General features: G+C 39.6%; 1 protein-coding gene across 1 annotated transcript in view; it reads left to right on the top strand.

The window, feature by feature from the left end:
- Window positions 1-8,787: 8,787 nt before the first annotated feature.
- Window positions 8,788-20,096, top strand: part of LOC122803168 (extracellular calcium-sensing receptor-like) — a 2,339,905-nt gene continuing 2,328,596 nt past the window's right edge. The window contains exon 1 of the mRNA XM_044072784.1: window positions 8,788-9,856. The gene's annotated coding sequence lies outside the window, so the exon portion shown is untranslated. The remainder of the gene's footprint in view (window positions 9,857-20,096) is intronic.

Genomic DNA, 20,096 nt, shown 5'->3' with positions numbered 1-20,096 from the left:
TCACATATTAGATTTAAGCCTTTCAATTGGATAATGCGGGAGGAGTTAGACTTATGGATATGGAGCATCTCAAGTACAGCAGGGTCTGAGATTACCTTGTAAGCAAAACACAGATCACCTCTGAGCAATCTGTACGATACCGAGTAGAGTGATAGTGACTTGAGCCTGTCCACATAGGACAGGTGTTGGAGGCTATGGATTCTCTTTGTGAGGTATTTTTGAGGCCCTTCCAGTTGGTGCAGGTGTTTGTAGAGGTACATACCAAAAGGGGGCTAATGAGGGGGGAGGAGTACATAGAGGTAATCTTCTTCTCTTTCGGCTGTTCCCATTAGGGGTCGCCACAGCGGATCATGTGTTTCCATTTCTTCTTGTCCTCTGCATATTGATCTGTCACACCAACCATCTGCATGTCCTCTCTCACCACATCCATAAACCTTATCGTTCCTCTTACCTGGCAGCTCCATCCTTAGCATCCTTTTCCCAATATACCCATCATCCCTCCTCAGCACATGTCCAAACCAATGCAATCTCGCCTCTCTGACTTTGTCTCCAAAGTGTCCAACCTGAGCTGATCCTCTAATATACTGATTCCTAATCCTGTCCATCGTTGTCACACCCAGTTGCAAATCTTAACATCTTTAACTCTGCCACTTCCAGCTCTGAACCAATCAGACCTTCCAGACAGCTTATCACCGAAGTATGTCAGGCAGATAAGGAGCACTTTATTGTGGAAGTTTTATGAGAGTAAATTTAGACAAACCAGTTTGCTTTAAAGGTAATAAAACCAATTTACTTATATTCTGTGAATCAGTGACTGCTAAATTCTTTTTAAGAGATACACTTGGTTACAAAAATAAGGTTAATAAACCTCAGCAGATTATAGAAAATAAATCACTGTATTATGCTGCCATCTAGTGGCGGAAGGGGGGAAAGACCACAACTTTAGGTTAAACAGGAAAATATACTTGGTGGGAGATAGGACGGCCTAGGTAGGTTCCGTAGGTAGGTTCCGCGAGTGTGCTGGCCCAGTTCCAACAGGTCTTAGCAAATTTAAGTAAAAATAGAAGGTACTAAAGACACATACATTAAATCATTAGGTCTATCAGCAATAGCCAGAGCTGGGAAATATATAGGGCTGCTTCCAGGTGCTGATACTTTGTGACACTGCGTTGTGGCTTCAGAGAAGTTAGTTACTTGAGGGAAGTCATACAGCAGTGGGGGACAACCCGATTAGCAGTACTTGGCTTCCAAGCTAAAAAGAAGAAAAAATAGGAAGATTATAAGTATAGGTAGGAGGTACATACAAGGAGAAAAGTGTGGCTGTGTAGTGGAGTGCAAGGGTAGGTGAAAGGACAAGAGAGTAACAGATATAGCATGTACTCAGAGTTACAAAAGTAACATATTATTGGATTGCTTAAACAGAAAATTATGTTGTAGTGCATTCTGCTAAACAAGTTGGTAAACATACTTTGCAATGTGGTTTTTATTCATTAGAGGCATCTTGCAGGGCTGCTGTCACTGGGTCTGTACTTAGAAGGCATGCTTGGCTTAAGGAGAAAACTTTGCCAGATCATGTTAAAGCTAAATTACTGGATGCTCCCTTAAACCAAGACTGCCTGTTTGGCAACAAAGCAGAAGTACTACTTAAAAAGATGGAGGAAAAAGCTAAATCTATGCAAACTGTTAAAGATTTCCTGCAAGTACAGCCTCACAGATTTAGTAGGCACTGGCCTTCTAAGAATTGGTCCTTTCCTGACTCTTCCAGGCCTTCTCAGTCCAAACTCAGGACCAGCAGACCACCCAGGTTTCAGTCTCAATGTATTCACAGGCCTAAGCAGTGGGGGGCTCCCACTTCCAAAGTTGGAAGTAGTAAGACACCACCCTATGGTAAACTGTCACAATGACTTAACTTTAAACCTTCCAAGCCCTGCTCAACTAATTGTTCCTTTAGGGGGAAAGATCGCCCTACATGCAAAAAACTGGGAACTCATTACCCCAAACAAATGGGTTTTAAATATAGTTTCCCAAGAATACAGATTCCACTTCCACTCCTTACCAACCCCCAACGGTTGGCCAGACCTACCCCCAAATCAGTAGGCAGAGGCTCAAAAGCAGGTTCTCTCTCTTCTAAGTATCAGGGCTATTCAACCTGTCCCAGAAGAGGAATGGGGGGAAGGTTTTTAATTAAGACTTTCCCTGGTATCCAGGAAAGACAATTCCTTGTGGCTTATCCTGGACCTGTCTATCCTAAACACTTTTTTGGTAATCCCAAAATTCAAAATGCTAACTCTTCATCAGCTGCTTCCATGCTAGGCAAAAATGCCTGGTTGGCAACACTGGATTTAAAGGAAGCCTACCTGCACATCCCAATAAGGGAATCTTGCAGAAGATACCTATGCTTCAGAGCAGGCTACATGCACTGTTCTCTGCACTGCCCTTTGGCTTATCTACTTTGCCCAGGGTATTCACAAAGTGCCTAGCTCCAGTCATTGCATTCTGCAGGCAAAGAAATATTCAGATATACCCATACCTGGATGATTGTCTAATCCAGGCAGAAAGCCAGGACATACTATTAAATCATCTGGCATTTGTAAAGAAATTACTAATGTCTCTGGGGTACACCATAAATGAAAAGAAATCACACCTAATACCCTGCCAACAAATTATATTCCTGGGAGCAAGATTGAATACAACTTCCCAGATGGCCTACCTCACGCCAGAGAAACAAGTTTATTTGACAGCCTACTTCAAACTACTGGCCACAAAGACCCAGCTATCTGCAAGGAAAATACTGCAAGCCCTGGGGTTCATGGCTTCTTGCATTCTACTAATTCCATACGCAAGACTGCATATGAGGAAACTACAATGGTATCTAAAAAGCCTTTGGTGTCAACATTCTCAGTAACTAGAATCAATGATTCCTATCATCCCTTGTCTAAAGACAGAGTTCCTTTGGTGGGCAGTGGCCTGCCACCACAAAAAGGGACTGCCATTAATTCTACTCCCTTCTGCCCAAACCCTAACAACAGATGCATCAGACTATGCATGGAGGGCTCACTTGGCAGGGCAGTGCATTCAGGGCAAATGGAACCAGAGTCAAATGCACCTGCATATCAATCAATAAGAAATGTTAGCTGTACGGAATGCTCTGACAGCCTTCAAGGACTACATTCTTCCAGGACAATTATTGGTAAAGACGGACAACACCACTGTTATGTGGTACATAAGTGGGGGGAACCCACTCATACCCTCTCTGCAGACTAGCCATGGCTCTGTGGAACACAGCCTTGAGCTCCCAAGTGCACCTACAAGCTCAGTTCCTGCCAGCAAGCTAAATACACTGGCAGACAACCTAAGCAGAAATCTCATGGACCCACACGAGTGGAAACTGGAACCAAAGATATTCAACATTTTGAGAAACAAATGGGGAAGCCCAGAGATAGACCTGTTTGTATCCCCTCAGAACTACCAATTGGACAAATTCTGCACAAGGACTCCCCACAGACAAGCTTGGAAAGTGGATGCCCTGTCCTTCACCTGGAAAAATGTATCAGTTTATGCCTTTCCCCCTCTGCCTCTCCTCTCCAAAGTTCTACTAAAGATCAAACAGGACAAACCAAGGACAATACTCATTGCACCAGACCAGCCACACCAACACTGGTACCCCCTCTAGTGCAGTGTGACACTGTGGGAACCATGGCACCTGCCTCAGACCCCTGCCCTGCTGTCCCAGCAGGAGGGCCAGATTCTGCACCCCCAGCTTCATAACCCTGAACCTTGTAGCCTGACTAATTACCTGAGGCCTCCGTTACCATCTCTCAGTAAGCAAGTGATGGATGTCATTCTGGAGACAAGGAGGCCTAATACTAGAAAATCCTATGCTGAAAAATGGAAAAGATTCTGTTCCTGGAGCCAAACTCAGGGGATGGGCACAACAGTGCCCAATTTACCACACATTCTTCAGAACTTAACTGAGATGCTTCAAAAGGGCATTTCCTTTTCTTCCATTAAAATTCATGCCTCAGCCATTTCAGCACATTATAATACAGAGCCACACCTCTTCTCTCATCCACTGCTGAAGCAATTCCTCAGAGGGGCCAAAAACTTAAGAACACCCAGGAGAGCCCCTACTCCTGCCTGGGACCTTAACTTTGTATTGGAAAAGCTCAATCTACCTCCCTTTGAGCCAGCTGCAAATGCAGAGTTGAAATTCCTTTCTTGGAAAACAGTCTTCCTTCTAGCCATCACTTCAGCAAGAAGGGTGTCTGAATTACAGGCCTTCATGGCAGTGGAGCCTTTCATCATCTTTCATGCGGACAGGGTGTCCCTCAGGACCCAATCCTTCCTTTATGCCCAAGGTGGTATCCAGTGTGGCCCTTAATCAGTCCATTCATTTGCCAACCTTCTTTTCTAATCCACAGAACAAAGGGGAATGAAGACTGCACTCCATGGACGTGCACAGACAACTTAGATTTTACTTGGACAGGACTAAAGCTCTCAGGAAATCTGAACAGCTGCTAGTTGCATTTGCTGCAAGGGAAGAGGGGAAGACCATTTCAAAGCAAACCATTTCTAAGTGGATAGGCCATTGCATTCATTTCTGCTATAAGCATCATGGAAAACCTACCCCACAGGGGATAAGACCACATTCCACCAGGGCTGCATCTACCTCTACAGCCTTTCTCAGAGGTGTCCCTACCAGGGACATCCTAGAAGCTACTACCTGGAGTTCTGTACATACTTTCACCAAGCATTACCACTTGCCATTTTTTTCTAAATCCAGAGCTGGTTTTGCCACTGCAGTCTTGCAGGGCCTAATAGCTGGTCCAAATGCTCTCTAATTGCCTCATCCCCTCCTTAGCTTTGGGAATCTACCCACATGTAATGACTGCAACAGTGAAACACGAAGAACATAGTACAGTTGTGTACACTTACCAGAAATGTAGATGTTTGAGTGTATTCACTGTTGCAGTCCTGGTTACCGTCCCTCCAGCCCCCTGACTTCTATTGACTATACCGCTCTTCTTGCTTACTATACTTAAGCTTTCTGGTGTATTTACTTTTTGTTGGAGGTGTAACCTGGTATATAATTGCTTCCCATTATGGGGGCACCTAACATCTGGGGCAAGAAAACTGATGTAATGGCGTTGGCTGCATGCTTTATACACCTGACTTCCTGACGTCATGGAAGATGAGACAGCAACTGACGCAGGTCCCAAGACTTTGATAATCAGGCCAACTGAGGGCTACCTGCAAGCCGATAACCCAAATGTAATGACTGCAACAGTGAGTACACTTGAGCATCTACATTTATGGCAAGTGTACACAAACGTACTTTCTTTTACCATGTTGTAAGGAGTAACACTGTCTTCAAAATGAGGTATTACTTGGCACATTGACATGCTCTCTTGCAAAGTTATTTACCAAAATATGAAAAAAAAATCATAATTTCCATAACCTAAGTCCGAAACAAACTTTGATATCTGCACATGTGTCCAACATACAGGCACAATTCTTTTACCATGTTGGAACCAGCAATACTGTCTTCACAATCAGGTGATCCCTTGTAAAGTTATTTACCAAAATATGAAAAAAAAATCTTAATTTCCATAACCTAAGTCCAAAACAAACTTTGATATCTGCATATGAGTACAACATACAGGCACCATTCTTTTTCCCATGTTAGAACTATCAATACTGTTTTCAAAATGAGGTATTACTTAGCACATTCAGATGCTCCCTTGCAAAGTTATTTACCAAAATATGAAAATAAATCATAATTTCCATAACCTAAGTTTGAAACAAACTTTGATATCTGCATATAAGTACAACATACAGGCACCATTCTTTTACCATGTTAGAACTACCAATACCGTTTTCAAAATGAGGTATTACTTAGCACATTCAGATGCTCCCTTGCAAAGTTATTTACCAAAATATGAAAAAAATCATAATTTCCATAACCTGAGTCCTAACAAAACTGATACCTGTACATGTGTACAGCATTCAGAACCAGTTGTTTTACCATGTAGACACGTGTTTGTAAATATACACATTCTTGGCATAAAGATGTAAAGAGAAAAAGCAAGGTAAGGACCGCCACTCCACAAATGAACCCAGAACAGGCATAGGACTTCAATGGCAGGTAAGCCCATGTGATGTGAATGATAGCTGTGCTGGCTACCCACTCAGACAGCTGATACCACTGCAGTCTCACGACCTCCTTCAGTGTCAGCAGTCTGCCTTACCTATACCGTTTCTCTTTACATGTGTCGATTCAGCAATGGACCTAAGGGATCAAGTTCTGTATTAGTAAGCCCTTCCTGTCATCTAAATTCTACACATGCCTGATAATAAAAGGTCAGCTGTCCTAGTTGGATTTTCCTGACATTTACTCAGTTGCCTGCTACAGCCATGGTTTGCAGACAAAAAAAATTCCACTGCATTAGATATACCATAGAACACCGTGAAGACAGTCAAAAAGTGGAGAAAATATGGGACAACAGTGATGTGGCAAAAAACTGGACGCCCCTCCAAAATGGATGAAAAGATAAGACGGAAACTGGTCAGGGAGGCTGCCAAGAGACCTACAGCAACACTGAAGGAGCTGCAGGAATTTCTGGCAAGTACTGGTTGTGTACTACGTTAAAACAATTTCTTTATCTGATGTTGTCTGAGTATGCACAAGCACCAAAATGAAACATCTCCCCACTGAAATATGGGACAACAGTGACGTGGCAAAAAACTGGACGCCCCTCCAAAATGGATGAAAAGATAAGACGGAAACTGGTCAGGGAGGCTGCCAAGAGACCTACAGCAACACTGAAGGAGCTGCAGGAATTTCTGGCAAGTAATGGTTGTGTACTACGTTAAAACAATTTCTTTATCTGATGTTGTCTGAGTATGCACAAGCACCAAAATGAAACATCTCCCCACTGAAATATGGGACAACAGTGACGTGGCAAAAAACTGGACGCCCCTCCAAAATGGATGAAAAGATAAGACGGAAACTGGTCAGGGAGGCTGCCAAGAGACCTACAGCAACACTGAAGGAGCTGCAGGAATTTCTGGCAAGTAATGGTTGTGTACTACGTTAAAACAATTTCTTTATCTGATGTTGTCTGAGTATGCACAAGCACCAAAATGAAACATCTCCCCACTGAAATATGGGACAACAGTGACGTGGCAAAAAACTGGACGCCCCTTCAAAATGGATGAAAAGATAAGACGGAAACTGGTCAGGGAGGCTGCCAAGAGACCTACAGCAACACTGAAGGAGCTGCAGGAATTTCTGGCAAGTACTGGTTGTGTACTACGTTAAAACAATTTCTTTATCTGATGTTGTCTGAGTATGCACAAGCACCAAAATGAAACATCTCCCCAGTGACCCCTTCCGCAGTCTGTCGTACTATGCACAAGCACCAGAATGAAACATTTACATCGACAACCCCTTCAGCAGCCCTTCCAAGTATGCACAAGAACTAAAATGAGGCATTCCCTCAATGACCCATTCTGCAGTTTGTCCTACTATGCACAAGCACCAGAATGCAAGAATTCCATCGATAAACCCTTCAGCAGGTAACACATGTAGGTCCAAGGAAGAAGGAAATTATACCTCTTATACAAAATGGCATCACTTGTTAGAGCCTCTTTTACATTTATACTTTTGAACAATTTTCCAGTATCCAATGAAACAAACCATATGAAGCAATCATGACAAAACTGCCCAAGTCCGGAAATTACAACTATAAAAGGGCACATGAACTTGTGTTCTTGTGATCCACCAATATCAGGGCACTCAAACTTCTGTCATAGCACTCCACCAATAACACCAAGAATAAAGGAATACGAGTTTCCATTTTTTTTTTTTTTGTGGTCATTTTTTTCCTAGTTGCAACCATGTGCCACTGCAGCATTATTGAGAAACATTGCACAAAATGGAAAAATATAAACCAAGTAACTGATTTCTACTACTATTTACAGATGTATTGTTGTTAAATTTTACATTTTACAGGGAATAAATGGCACAAAAAGTGTAACTTGATAAATACTACATAACTGCCAGCATTCTCAATGGAAGTGCATAGAACTAACTACTGTGCATTTTCTACCCATGTCATGCAAATTTCCCCCTTGTTATCTTCTTTACAGCTCAAAATATGAAATCAGAGTTAACATTTGGAAGAAGTGCTCATGAATATCATTTGTAGATAATAGTAGTAGTTTATCTGCATCAAACTGCAATCATTCAAACCTGCAAATGAATGATTAACTACACCTTTTCAAACAAGATAAAAGATGTCCAATTTCCAGGATCTCTGAGTAAGCCTGTAACAGCAATTTTGAAATATATATAACCAAGAAGCAAGCGTTTGCAACCTCACTGTTAATATTTTCACAGGTGTTTCTCTTCATAGCACTAAGACAGAAAAAAAAGCAGAAGCCTGCTCTCCCTTGCACAGTGAAACAGAGATAAAATCTCATTAGTGGGATGAATGCAAAACTGTAGCCTCATCCAACCTACTGTTTTCCCTTTATAAAAAGCAAACCATGCAGAACTAAAACATGTTTCAAGCTTCATATGAATCTGTGACCTACTTAGGGCACATTTGGTGGGACAAAGGTTGAATTTTCAAAATTAGTAAATAATCACTCCGTAGCAGAAGAACCCATTTCGCAGACTGTCCTACTATGCACAAGCACCAGGAGGAGAGCAAGCCAGCTGTCTGCTTTTGTTCGTGATATTGTTGGAATTCTACCATTCTGCTAAATGAGCTCAACTATGAAAAAGTTGCTGATGAAATCAAGCAACCCATTGCTACAGACCAGAGCAATGGACACCCAGCAATGTGGTAATGCTAGCGTTGGACTTTCTGACTTTAGCAAAGTGTTAAATCTATTGGAGAAAAAAGTACAGAGCTACAAGCATTTGCAGTGACAAAGGTTGAGCTTTGTAGCTTATTTAGATCTTGGAGTGGTGCCACGTGGACTTCGGATTCTAAAGATGCCGTCACACGGTAATACATATCAAGATCTTTTAGTACAGTGGCAACAACTGAATCTTGAGCTCAGCATTGGCTATATGAAGCTAATGAACAAATTTTTTGAAAAGATAGAATCTGATTTAATGGATGAAACAGAAAAAATTGAGAAAGAAGTGTCTGAACTTTTAACAACAGATGCTATGAATGAAAAGTATCAAGCATTTATAAATCGCATCCAAGTATTAGATATTAAACTAGAAATGCAAAAGAAACATAAATTACAACGTGACTTAGATGATTTTAAAAATGGACATATCTTTCATTGGCCTAAAGCAGTTTTTAAAAAGGAATTTAGTCAACGAAAGGTAGATAGCGCAGTAAATTCATCACGTAAAGTGAAACCTGTTAATAAACTTTTAGATGAGCTTGATAACTTCGAATTGCCAGTAACGCCAGGACTAGCTGTAGCAGCAGCCAATCAGCAAGTGAGTGCGACTGAGGCGTTAACCTTTGCTTCCGTAGTGACAAGTCAGTCTGAGCAAGGTCAGTTAAGGGGAAAGGAGTGTGATGTGGAGCAGCCTTTAAATGGCGTTCCTGCTATGGGCATGGATGATAATGCCTTAGGAGGTCAGAAGCAACCAACAGCCTCTGTGTCGGAAGGGAAGGAGAAACGTAAACAAACCGAAATTTCCTCTTTTTTGCCCTTTCGCCTAAAACAACCGGAGAAGGTTGTGTTACAGCAAAGAAGGCAACAGGAATCCATAGATCAAAAAACTCCACAACGCCAAACGCAAGTACTGAAAAGGAAAAACGAGAGCCCCAAGCAGCCCAGCAAGGCGCCGAGGTGCTAAGAACTTGTCGTTTACTGAAAGGTACTGTTAATTCTGCAAATCTTATGTTGTCAGATGAGCACTATAAATTATTTGAATATGGAATGAAGTTTATTCCTTCATTCAAGGACAATATTGTTGATATACTAATGGATGTTAAACTTTTTGCAAGGAACATTATGTTGAAATCAATGTTTAAACAGTCAGATAGTTTAAATCCTGCCTTCAAAAAATTGAGTGTCTTTATGCCACAGCTCTTGCCTGTAATTTTGGCCTTTCAAAATATAGTGGAAATGGAAATTAGAGCTCTTTACACTATCAAAAATAAAAATAAAAATAAGAATAAAAGTAGAAATGTTCGATATAACTTGTCATTTGATGAGTATAAGGCCTTACAGCAATTGAAGAATGATAAAAATATTATAATTAAACAGGCTGACAAGGGAGGGGCTACTGTTATAATGGACAAGCTTTGGTACATGAATAAGTTTCATGAATTTTTGTCTGATACAAATACTTTTAGGAAGATCACATTTGCGGATGTAAAAAATCATGTTTCTCAAATTAATTTAGCTCTGTATGACATGCAATTGTGTCAGGATATAACTATTGATTTATTGTCCTATTTGACTGTAACCTGTCCAAAGATCCCACAGATCTATGGAATACCTAAGATTCATAAGTCCATCAATGACCCACCTTTAAGACCCATTGTGTCAGGTAAGGGATGGGTGACGGAACCCATATCTAGGTACCTACAGAATGTTTTAGCAAAGTATCTACCTAAATGTGAAACAATACTCAAAGATGCAGTACATTTCTTAGAAAAGGCTGATTTATGGAATAGAACAAGTAACATGACAGAATATTTATTGGTTACACTAGACATAGAATCACTCTTTACGGTGATTCCTATTGACTATGGGGATAGAGGCAATAAGAAATTTTCTGATAATGCAATCATTGCAACAGGCACGTGAAGTGGAGAATATATGCTTTCTTTTAGATTTAGTTTTGACTAAGAACATCTTTATTTTTGATAATGTACCTTATCAACAATTAACAGGAGTGGCTATGGGTACATCAGTAGCGAATACGTTTGCCAACTTGGTCCTATATGTATGGGAGAAACAATATGTTTTGAGTGCTAACAATGAGTTTAAACATTTATTGGACTGCTACTGTAGGTTCGTCGATGATTGTTTTTTTGTGTGGGCAGGTACGTTAGAAGAATTAGAAAGTTTTTTAAAGTATTTAAACTCAACAACAACGTTCCTTAGATTTAAAATGAATTTTTCTAGAGATAATATAGTATTCTTGGATGTAAAATTGTACAGAAAATTTGATGAGTTGCATACGATGATACATAGAAAGGATGTGCATGCAGCTAGATATTTGAATGCAGCTAATATGCACCTTGCGCATGTTTATAGAAGTATTTTAAAATCACAATTTATAAGAGTAAGTAGATTAACTAGTGAAGAAGTTATTTTTAAAGAGGAAATTAAGAAAATGAAGGATGAATTTATTAATAATGGTTATATATTGAATGAGATTAATATGAGTTATAAACAGGTTTTACAAGGTAGAAGTAGTTTATATAAACCTATTTTTGGCTCTTTACATCAAACAACAGAACGGACAACACAGCAAATGATGCAGGATGTAGACACAACAGAGAAGAAGATAAAAAGCTGTAATGCTCTAAGATTTATCACCACCTATAATGCCAACACACATGATGTCTGCAAGATCATTGAGAAAAATTGGGTCATATTAATGGCCCAACCAGACCTAAAAGATTTATTAGGATTAACACCAAAATATGCTTTTAAAAATGGTCAGACATTGAAACAAATGTTATGCTATAAAGATTTTCAAAGTGAAATACCGTCAGTAAGAACAAAAGTGCATACATTAAAATGTTATAATTGTGTGTGTTGTTCAGATATATATTATAGTAAAAGTAGTTTTCAGCATCCAACTACAGGTGAATGTTATGATTTCTTTTGTAAAGCAGACTGTAATACAACTAAATTAGTTTATTTGGCTACCTGTACCCTATGTAATGTATTCTATGTGGGGAAAACGATTAGGAAGTTAAAAGACAGAATAGTAGAACATAAATCAGAAATAAGAAGAAAGGTAGAAACAAATGCCCTATATAGGCATGTGCATGAATTTCAGTCACATACATTTAAATTTAGGTGTATATCAGTCTTGAATTTGGGCATCAGAGGTGGTGATATTGAAAATCTTTTGCTTTTAAAAGAATATGAATGGATATTGCGTTTACATGCTGACAAATATCCTGAGCTTAATGGAACAGTGAGCTTAAAACCAGTTTTAGTGAAAAGGCAGAAGGAGAATCTTTAAAAATATTCTTAAATCAGTATTAAATTTATAGATGTAATTTTTATATTTTTACTTTTATATTTTCATATCACTCACCACATTTTTTATATAAACATAAATACTTCTAGTGTTTTAGAATTAAGAAATGTTTTTAATTAATTTGTGTTACTAATTACGGAGGTTTTATGAATGGCTGGCTTGATCATGTGACTTTAGTATTCCTCTATTTAAATGAAATTAATGTGATGTGTTTAGTATGCTGATGAAAGGTGGAGACCTGAAAGCTTCATTAAAGTTTTTTTGTTTGTGACTATCGTGTGCTTTGAATGAATGATTAACTACACCTTTTCAAACAAGATAAAAGATGGCCAATTTCCAGGATCTCTGAGTAAGCCTGTAACAGCAGTTTTGAAATATATATAACCAAGAAGCAAGCATTTGCAACCTCACTGTTAGTATTTTCACAGGTGTTTCTCTTCATAGCACTAAGACAGAAAAAAAGCAGAAGCCTGCTTTCCCTTGCACAGTGAAACAGAGATAAAATCTCATTAGTGGCATGAATGCAAAACTGTAGCCTCATCCAGCCTACTGTTTTCCCTTTATAAAAAGCAAACCATGCAGAACTAAAACATGTTTCAAGCTTCATATGAATCTGTGACCTACTTAGGGCACATTTGGTGGGACAAAGGTTGAATTTTCAAAATTAGTAAATAACCACTCCGTAGCAGACAAACCTATTCCGCAGACTGTCCTACTATGCACAAGCACCAGAATGCAAGATTTTCATCGATAAACCCTTCTGCGGCCAATATAAATATGCACAACAAACAAACTGACATATTACCCCCATGACCCCTTCAGTAGTATGTCCAAGTATGCACAAGAACCAAAATGAAACATTCTCTGCAATGACCCCATTCAGTACTATATACATGTATACACAAGCACTAAAATGAAACATTTGCTACATGATCTCTTCAGTACATACCTCTCAACCTGTTAGAACAAGAAATCTAGACAAAGCCATAAATAAAAGTGGGACAGAGAACCAAAATAGAGACAATTTTTAAATATTGCTCTTACAAACTTAGAAAATAGAACAACAAGTTTTGCATCGGCATGACTTTTCAGAAGGGTATGAAGTCCAGAGATTTCCAGAGATGTATTCTCTATTTCCTATCCAGAAGATTCAAACCCTTGATTAGCTGTTACCTTGTCTCATCTCATTACACTTGCACCTCATGCCACAGACATTGTCTGCTTTACTTACAAGATGCTACTTCACTTACAACACTGTCTTTTCCTAGTCTAGTTGTGAGAAACTACATCATATAATTGTGCATTAAGATACCAGGACTAGATGCCACTAAAGTTAAAAAGGTTGACCTACGCAGGTGAGAAAGATTCAGGAACATTTCACTCAATTGCCTTTACATGTAAGGAATTAACTAAACTAAGTAGTTCAAATCCAAACTTCTGAAGCATATATCTTATCTTTACATATGTCATTTGTTTAGGGGTGATGGTTGCTTACGTTGCCACATCAAATGCTCTCTGTTTTATTCAATTGTGCAAAATTGGCATTGGGCTCTTTTCATAGCCTTTGGATTACTCCAACTATGTGACTATGTAAAATGCTTGCAATTTGTCAGTTCCATTCCGTCTTGTTTTGGCATCGGAATCCTGGTAGCTGAAGAATGAATGAGTATATTCTGAGTGCAGTAAAAGCCAGAATTACTGAAGCACATTAATTAAAGATGGAATGGAACTGTAAAAGTTTTTTTTTCACATATGTATTCTTATTTTCAAACTGTCCACAAGTATTTTCAGCTACCAGCATTCTGATGCCAAAACAAGACAACAAACTAAAGAAGAAGAAATTGGGTTGGGTAATAAACAAAAATCCATCACCCTAGAACCTTAACTGGATTGGAAGTGTTAATCTTCACAAACTTCAGAAATCCTCAACTGGGGCACTTTAATGGATGAGGTAGCAGCCACGGAACTTGTTACCACATTCACGGACTTTCCTCCTCTAAAAACAACATTTTCTGCATCCTCTACGAGTTCTACAACCTCTCTAAACACCGGACAGCTTCAAAATAAAAAAAATGGCAGCTGTTTCATCTTGCTCGTCAGAGGGGATTTCCCTAAATGCTTTAACTGACATCAATGGCTCCTTTCAATGGTCTGAAACAGCTGCGAGGACACCCATAACAGCTCCATGACGTGCAGTACAAGCTGCTGCTTCTCTCCCAGGCTTGGGAGGCTGGCAACCAGTAACATTAAATAACACTAAAGGACCATTTCAACGGCCCCAAACAGCTGTTCAAGACACCAGAACAGCACAGCAAGCAAATGAACACATTTCTGCAAGCCATAAATACAGACAAAACACTAACAGACCTTCTACAAGGCCTAAAACAGATGTTAACACCATTGTCAGCTCTCAACATTACTTGGAATACACCTCAGACCAATTTACAAGCTGGGAAGCCCTACAAACTGCATTTACATTTAAAAACAAAAACGGACCTTCTGAACGGACCAAGACAGTACAAACCACTCCAGAAACAGTGAAAGCACAGACCCCCTTCAACTTCTGCTCACTTTCCAGGCTGGTGAAACTGGCACCCTGCTCCACCAACTTCTGCCACACCTGAAGCCTCTGCAAGAGCCAATTCTCTGCCAGCTATGCCTCTGTGGTGAATATAGCTACAAAATGGCTTATAGACAAACCATACATTAAAATTAAGACACTAAACAATGCTCCTCTCATTCTCCATTTACCTACACTCTGGTGAGATAGACAGACAAGACCTGATTGCACACAGCACTTCAGAGCACATTTTATAAACTAACATAAGCCAATAATACAATTCTGAAGTATTACTTACCTAATAATCTGTGCTGGGAAAGAAAATCGTAGCAGATGATCAAACCCACTGCAGCTGCTGTACTTGTCCAAATGCCGATTCTGTAGGCTGAAATACTGAGGAAAGCAGGTATCTGGCGCAACAAGAAAATAGAGGGATACAGCAGCAATACAAGTGAAATCTTGCAACGTTAATCAAAAAAGAAGGGAATATCTACTGCTGGAACCCTCTATTTATTGCTAAAAAAACAATGGAAACAGCTCTGGGTGTAGAGGTGTTATGCAAGTGGTGGCTTGGATTTCCCTACTCTTATTGGCTGCCACCACTTGCTTCAGGAAATGCAGACAGAATAGCCTTAGTGTCAACAGAGGAAAACACAGTACATGCTAAACCAATTTACTCAAAGTATTTCAATACAAACATATGCTTACTGCGATGTGAAAGCTAAGTTGAGAAGGCAACTGACAAAGTTTAGTTACTTTCTCAACTTAGTTTTCACATTAAAGGACTAAAATAGGACCGGGAAGTTACTTGAGTCTGTGGAAGGCACTCTGGGGGGTAACAGCATGAAATTACAAACATTGTATAGCGAGCTTGGGTGTTAACACAGAGGTGCTATGAGACGTTAGTCGGGGTTAATGAGTTAGCTTCCACTACTCTTTCCCATAACTTCAAGCTGTAACTGATCAGTTTTATCCCTCTGTAGTTACTACAACTCTACACATCATCCTTATTCTTAAAAAAATAGGTACCAAAACACTTTCTCCACTCCTCAGGCATCCTCTGACTTTCCAAGATTACATTAAACAATCTGGTTAAAAACTCTACTGCCATTTCTCCTTAGCACCTCCATACTTGCACTGGTATGTCATCTGGACCAATAGCCTTTCCATTCTTCATCCTCTTCATAGCTGTCCATATTTCCTCCTTGCTAATCTGTTTCACTTCCTGATTTACTATCCCCACATCATCCAACCTTCTCTATAGAGGTAATAACCACCTTTTTTCTGGATGCAATCCCTTTACTTATGAGATGAACCAAGTAAAAGGCTTTTCTAACCACTGCCACTACATGATGGTCAAATGTGAGATTGTTGTCAACCTGTGTACCCATGTCTTTCACCACAGGTTGTCTGCTTAGGGGGTTGCCATTGATGTGGTAATCAGTAGGGGTTGTGTTTTTGGCGAAAGGTATGATAATACATTTTTTTTGTGTTTAACTTAAGGCCATGACTTTTAGCACCAGTCATTTTCATGAAGACAATCAAGATTCTGTATCTGGACAGGAAGATGAAGGGACAGATGCAGAGTTTTCTCCTCTGATTTTTGATTCCGAGGAGAGCACCATATCTGTTTCTCCTGGGGGGGGGGTCTCTTTCTCTGAGACTATTTTCAGTTTGTGCCAGTCTTTTCAAAGGTAGAACACTGAGATTTCTCAGTCCCTCAGAAAATCCTATGGTCTGTTACAAATGGAATCTCCAGAAACTTAACACATTTCTCCAGTGTTGTCAGCATTGAAGGATGTGTGGGTCACTGCCTGCAGTTTTCCTGATAGTCACCCTGATGCTCCTAAATTGGAAGATACATTGCATAAAATTCCTCAGTCATTGAGGTTTTTATACACTCATCTCAAGCCTAGTCCAGCATCTATAGATTTAGTTAATCCTACTGCTGCTAAACATTTAGTTAATTGCAATCCTACACTTTCTGACATGGATGGGAGAATAATTGATAAGAATGGGAAAAAAGTGTATGCTTCTGCAACTTTGATTTTCAGAATTTTTAATTATCAGGCTTATATGTTAAAGTTTATGCTAATTGTGAAAGTATGAGGAATATTTTGTCTGCAGTTTCTTCTTGTGCTTAAAATCAGTTTTAAATGATTTAGTTTATTTAGTCTTACAAGTCACAATTCAGTGTTTAAAGTATGCATATGACTCTGTTGATACTTCTTCCAGGATTATGGCCATTGGTGCTGTTTTGAGGAGGTTTGCCTGGTTGCATTCTCAAAGCCTCCCTGTTAATGTGAAAAATAAGATTTTAAATTCTCCTTTGGGTAAAGATTTAGTTTTTATTCTCTCTGCTGCAGAGGTTATCAGAAAGCATAATGAGAGGGGCTAAACTGATACAGGGAATCTGTAAGATTTTTAGCCCTTTTTTTCCAAATGTTCTAAGGGATTCTCTAACCTGTCAAGAAACGAAATAAACAGTCTGAGCAAAATGGTGGTAAACAAGACATAGAGGTTCATAGGTGTGTACTAGGCTAATGGCCCTGGAGCCTTTACAAGCCTAGCCCATAGGATTACCCTGGAATCGTGCCACCTGACATTAGTTCTCAGTGCCTCTGTCGAGTAGGGCCACTGGAGTGATCCCCGGGGTGAACTTTCTATTTCCCATCTACTCGTCAAGATTTCTCTTGAAGTGGGTCAATGAGGTGCTCTGTTTGACATATATGGGAAGTCTATTCCATAGCATGGACAGTGTCTGGGTTATGAACCTGTCCCTCCAGCGCATGTTCTGTTGATTGTGGTAATGAGGTTGAGGTCTCTGGAGTGTGTAGTGGAGAGGGATTGGAATTTCTTTAGATGTAGCATTTCTAACAGAGCTAGGTCAGACATGGCTTTGTAAGTCAAGCATAGATCGCCCCTAAGTAGGTGATATGAGACAGAGAATAGTTGGAGTTTTTTGAGTCTGTCCATATAGGACAAGTGTTTAAGTCCTAGGATCCTCTTTGTGAGGTAGTTTTGTAGCCTCTCCAGTTGTTGCAGGTGTCTAGTGAGGTACATGCCAAATGGGGCATTGTACTCGATGACTGGCCTAATGAGGGAAGAGTAGAGGGGAGGCAATGACATCTTTCTTTCTGGATGCAAAACCCTTAGTAATGAGATGTGCCACATAGGACTTTCTGACCACAATGGCAATGTGGTGGATGAAAGAGAGGTTTCTGTCAACCTGTTTAACCAGTTCTTTTATAACACCTTCTGTGTTCAGTGGACTACTATCAGTGTGGTAATTCATGGGAACCGTTTTTTTTCCAAATGAGATTACATTTGCCAGATGAAGATAGGCTGTGTGAACCACCTTGCCTTTATCCACAGCTCTGTTGACTGACTCAAAGAAGTTGACCAAGTTGAGCAAACATGATCTGCTCTTCACAAAACCAAACTCTGTGGGATCCAGAGTTTTGAGATTCCTTATATCCTTGTTTATTTGGTCCATGATGATGCTTTCCATAGCTTTGCATATCAGACTCATTAGGCTAATGAGGCGATAGTTCCTAGGGTCTGTAGTCGCTCCTCCTTTGTGGAGAGGGATGACTGTAGCAGTGTGCCATTTGGTAGGGACAAAGCCTGAGGTGAGGCTGTGATTAAACAGGGCACAGAGGTGAGGTGCCAGTTCACTCCGTAGTTCATGTAGAACACAGCCAGGGATATTGTCAGGTCCCACAGAAGCCTGCGGAGTTTCCAAAAAGAATTCAGGACCCCCCCAAAACTAAGCACAGTTCAGCAACACATACTCGTGGATCCTTGTTCCCCCCTCCCACCCTGGTAGTCTGTTTTCTTTTCCAGAAAGCCTGAATCTCCATTTCTCTCTCTCTTCAGCAACAGATAGTTTTGGACAAATGGGTTCTGAAGCATTCAAAAAATTCTGCCACCAAAGTTCCCTCTCTTCAGTCAATAATTTCCAAGGACCACCGCTAGGAATAACATTCACTTTTTCTAAAATAATAAAGAGAAAATGATGGTCCGACCATTGCTGAATATGTTATAGAGCACATTCGAACATTTAGCCTTCAGTATTTCATAATTGTGCTCATATATACGATCTCTAAGTTTGCATTCTTTGTCAACATAAAAACTATTACAAAGTTGGCATACAGCAGCATAAACAATCCCTTTTGTATGGCAGTTAAATTTTCCATGAATACAAATCACTTTATCATGAAATGAAAAACTACTACACACAAAAATAAAGGGACATTAGGGACATGCACCACATTTGGACATGCACCCCATAGATGTTTTAACTATCAAGTGCCCCATACTACAGTATTATACATTTTCTTAAAACATGTGCCTTTTTGTAAACTATATTAGGCACAGGAGCTAGACAATTAAAGTTCTAGCGTTCATAATAAATTACAAATTCTGATTTTATTACTAATCTTGGGACTGTCAACTGAATATGTGGTTGCAAATAAATACACAAAACTAGTTTGTTGCTCATGCATACAGGTGTCAGATGTACCAACATTATAGTCCATCATACTCAAATTATCTTCTACCCCACCTTTCATAATTTGTAAATCTGAATTTTCATGGTGCAGAAGTGGTGTATAAATCCCTTTAATCCTTTTTATTTTTTCTTCTTCACTAATCAATTTAAGTAATGACTCTGGGCACCCTTTATTCAAAAGCATTGTGAAAAGATTTTCTACCTCTTTGAGGAAGTCAGAATGTCTAGACACCATCCTTGCTGCCCTCATAAGTTGGCCCTTAACTACAGCCCACTTTTGGTGCTGAGCATGGCAACTGATATAATGTAAGAACATATTTGAATATGTAGGTTTCTTACAAATCTAAGACACAACCTGCATATCCCCTGAAATATTCCCCTCTCTTAACTGGACATCCAAATATGCAACATGTTCTGTACTAATATTGTGTGTAAATTTTAAAAAGGCAGTCATATTATTGATGTAAGATAGAAATTCATCAATTGTTATCTTTACCATCTGTCCATGCTATAAAGATGTCATCAAGAAAGCAGGTGTATGTGCTCCGATACCCTTTATATTGACTAGGAAACAAAAAATTTTCTTCCCAAGGTGCTATGACTATAATTGCATACAATGGGCCACATGCTGCCCCCATCACTATACTCTTATTTTGATAAAAGTAATGGCCTTCAAAAAGGAAGCAATTATTGTGCAAAACTAAATCCATAATGGCACAAAGGTTATTATTCCTATTCTGGGGTAAATGCATAGCTCTCAGCTAAATATTCCAAAAACAATTCTAAACCAGTGGTATGCAGGATGCAGTTAAATA

The sequence above is a fragment of the Protopterus annectens genome, chromosome 5.part1 (assembly GCF_019279795.1).
Source record: "Protopterus annectens isolate FY-2018-M chromosome 5.part1, PAN1.0, whole genome shotgun sequence".
NCBI lineage: Eukaryota > Metazoa > Chordata > Ceratodontiformes > Protopteridae > Protopterus > Protopterus annectens.
This window is presented reverse-complemented; position numbering and strand designations above follow the sequence as displayed.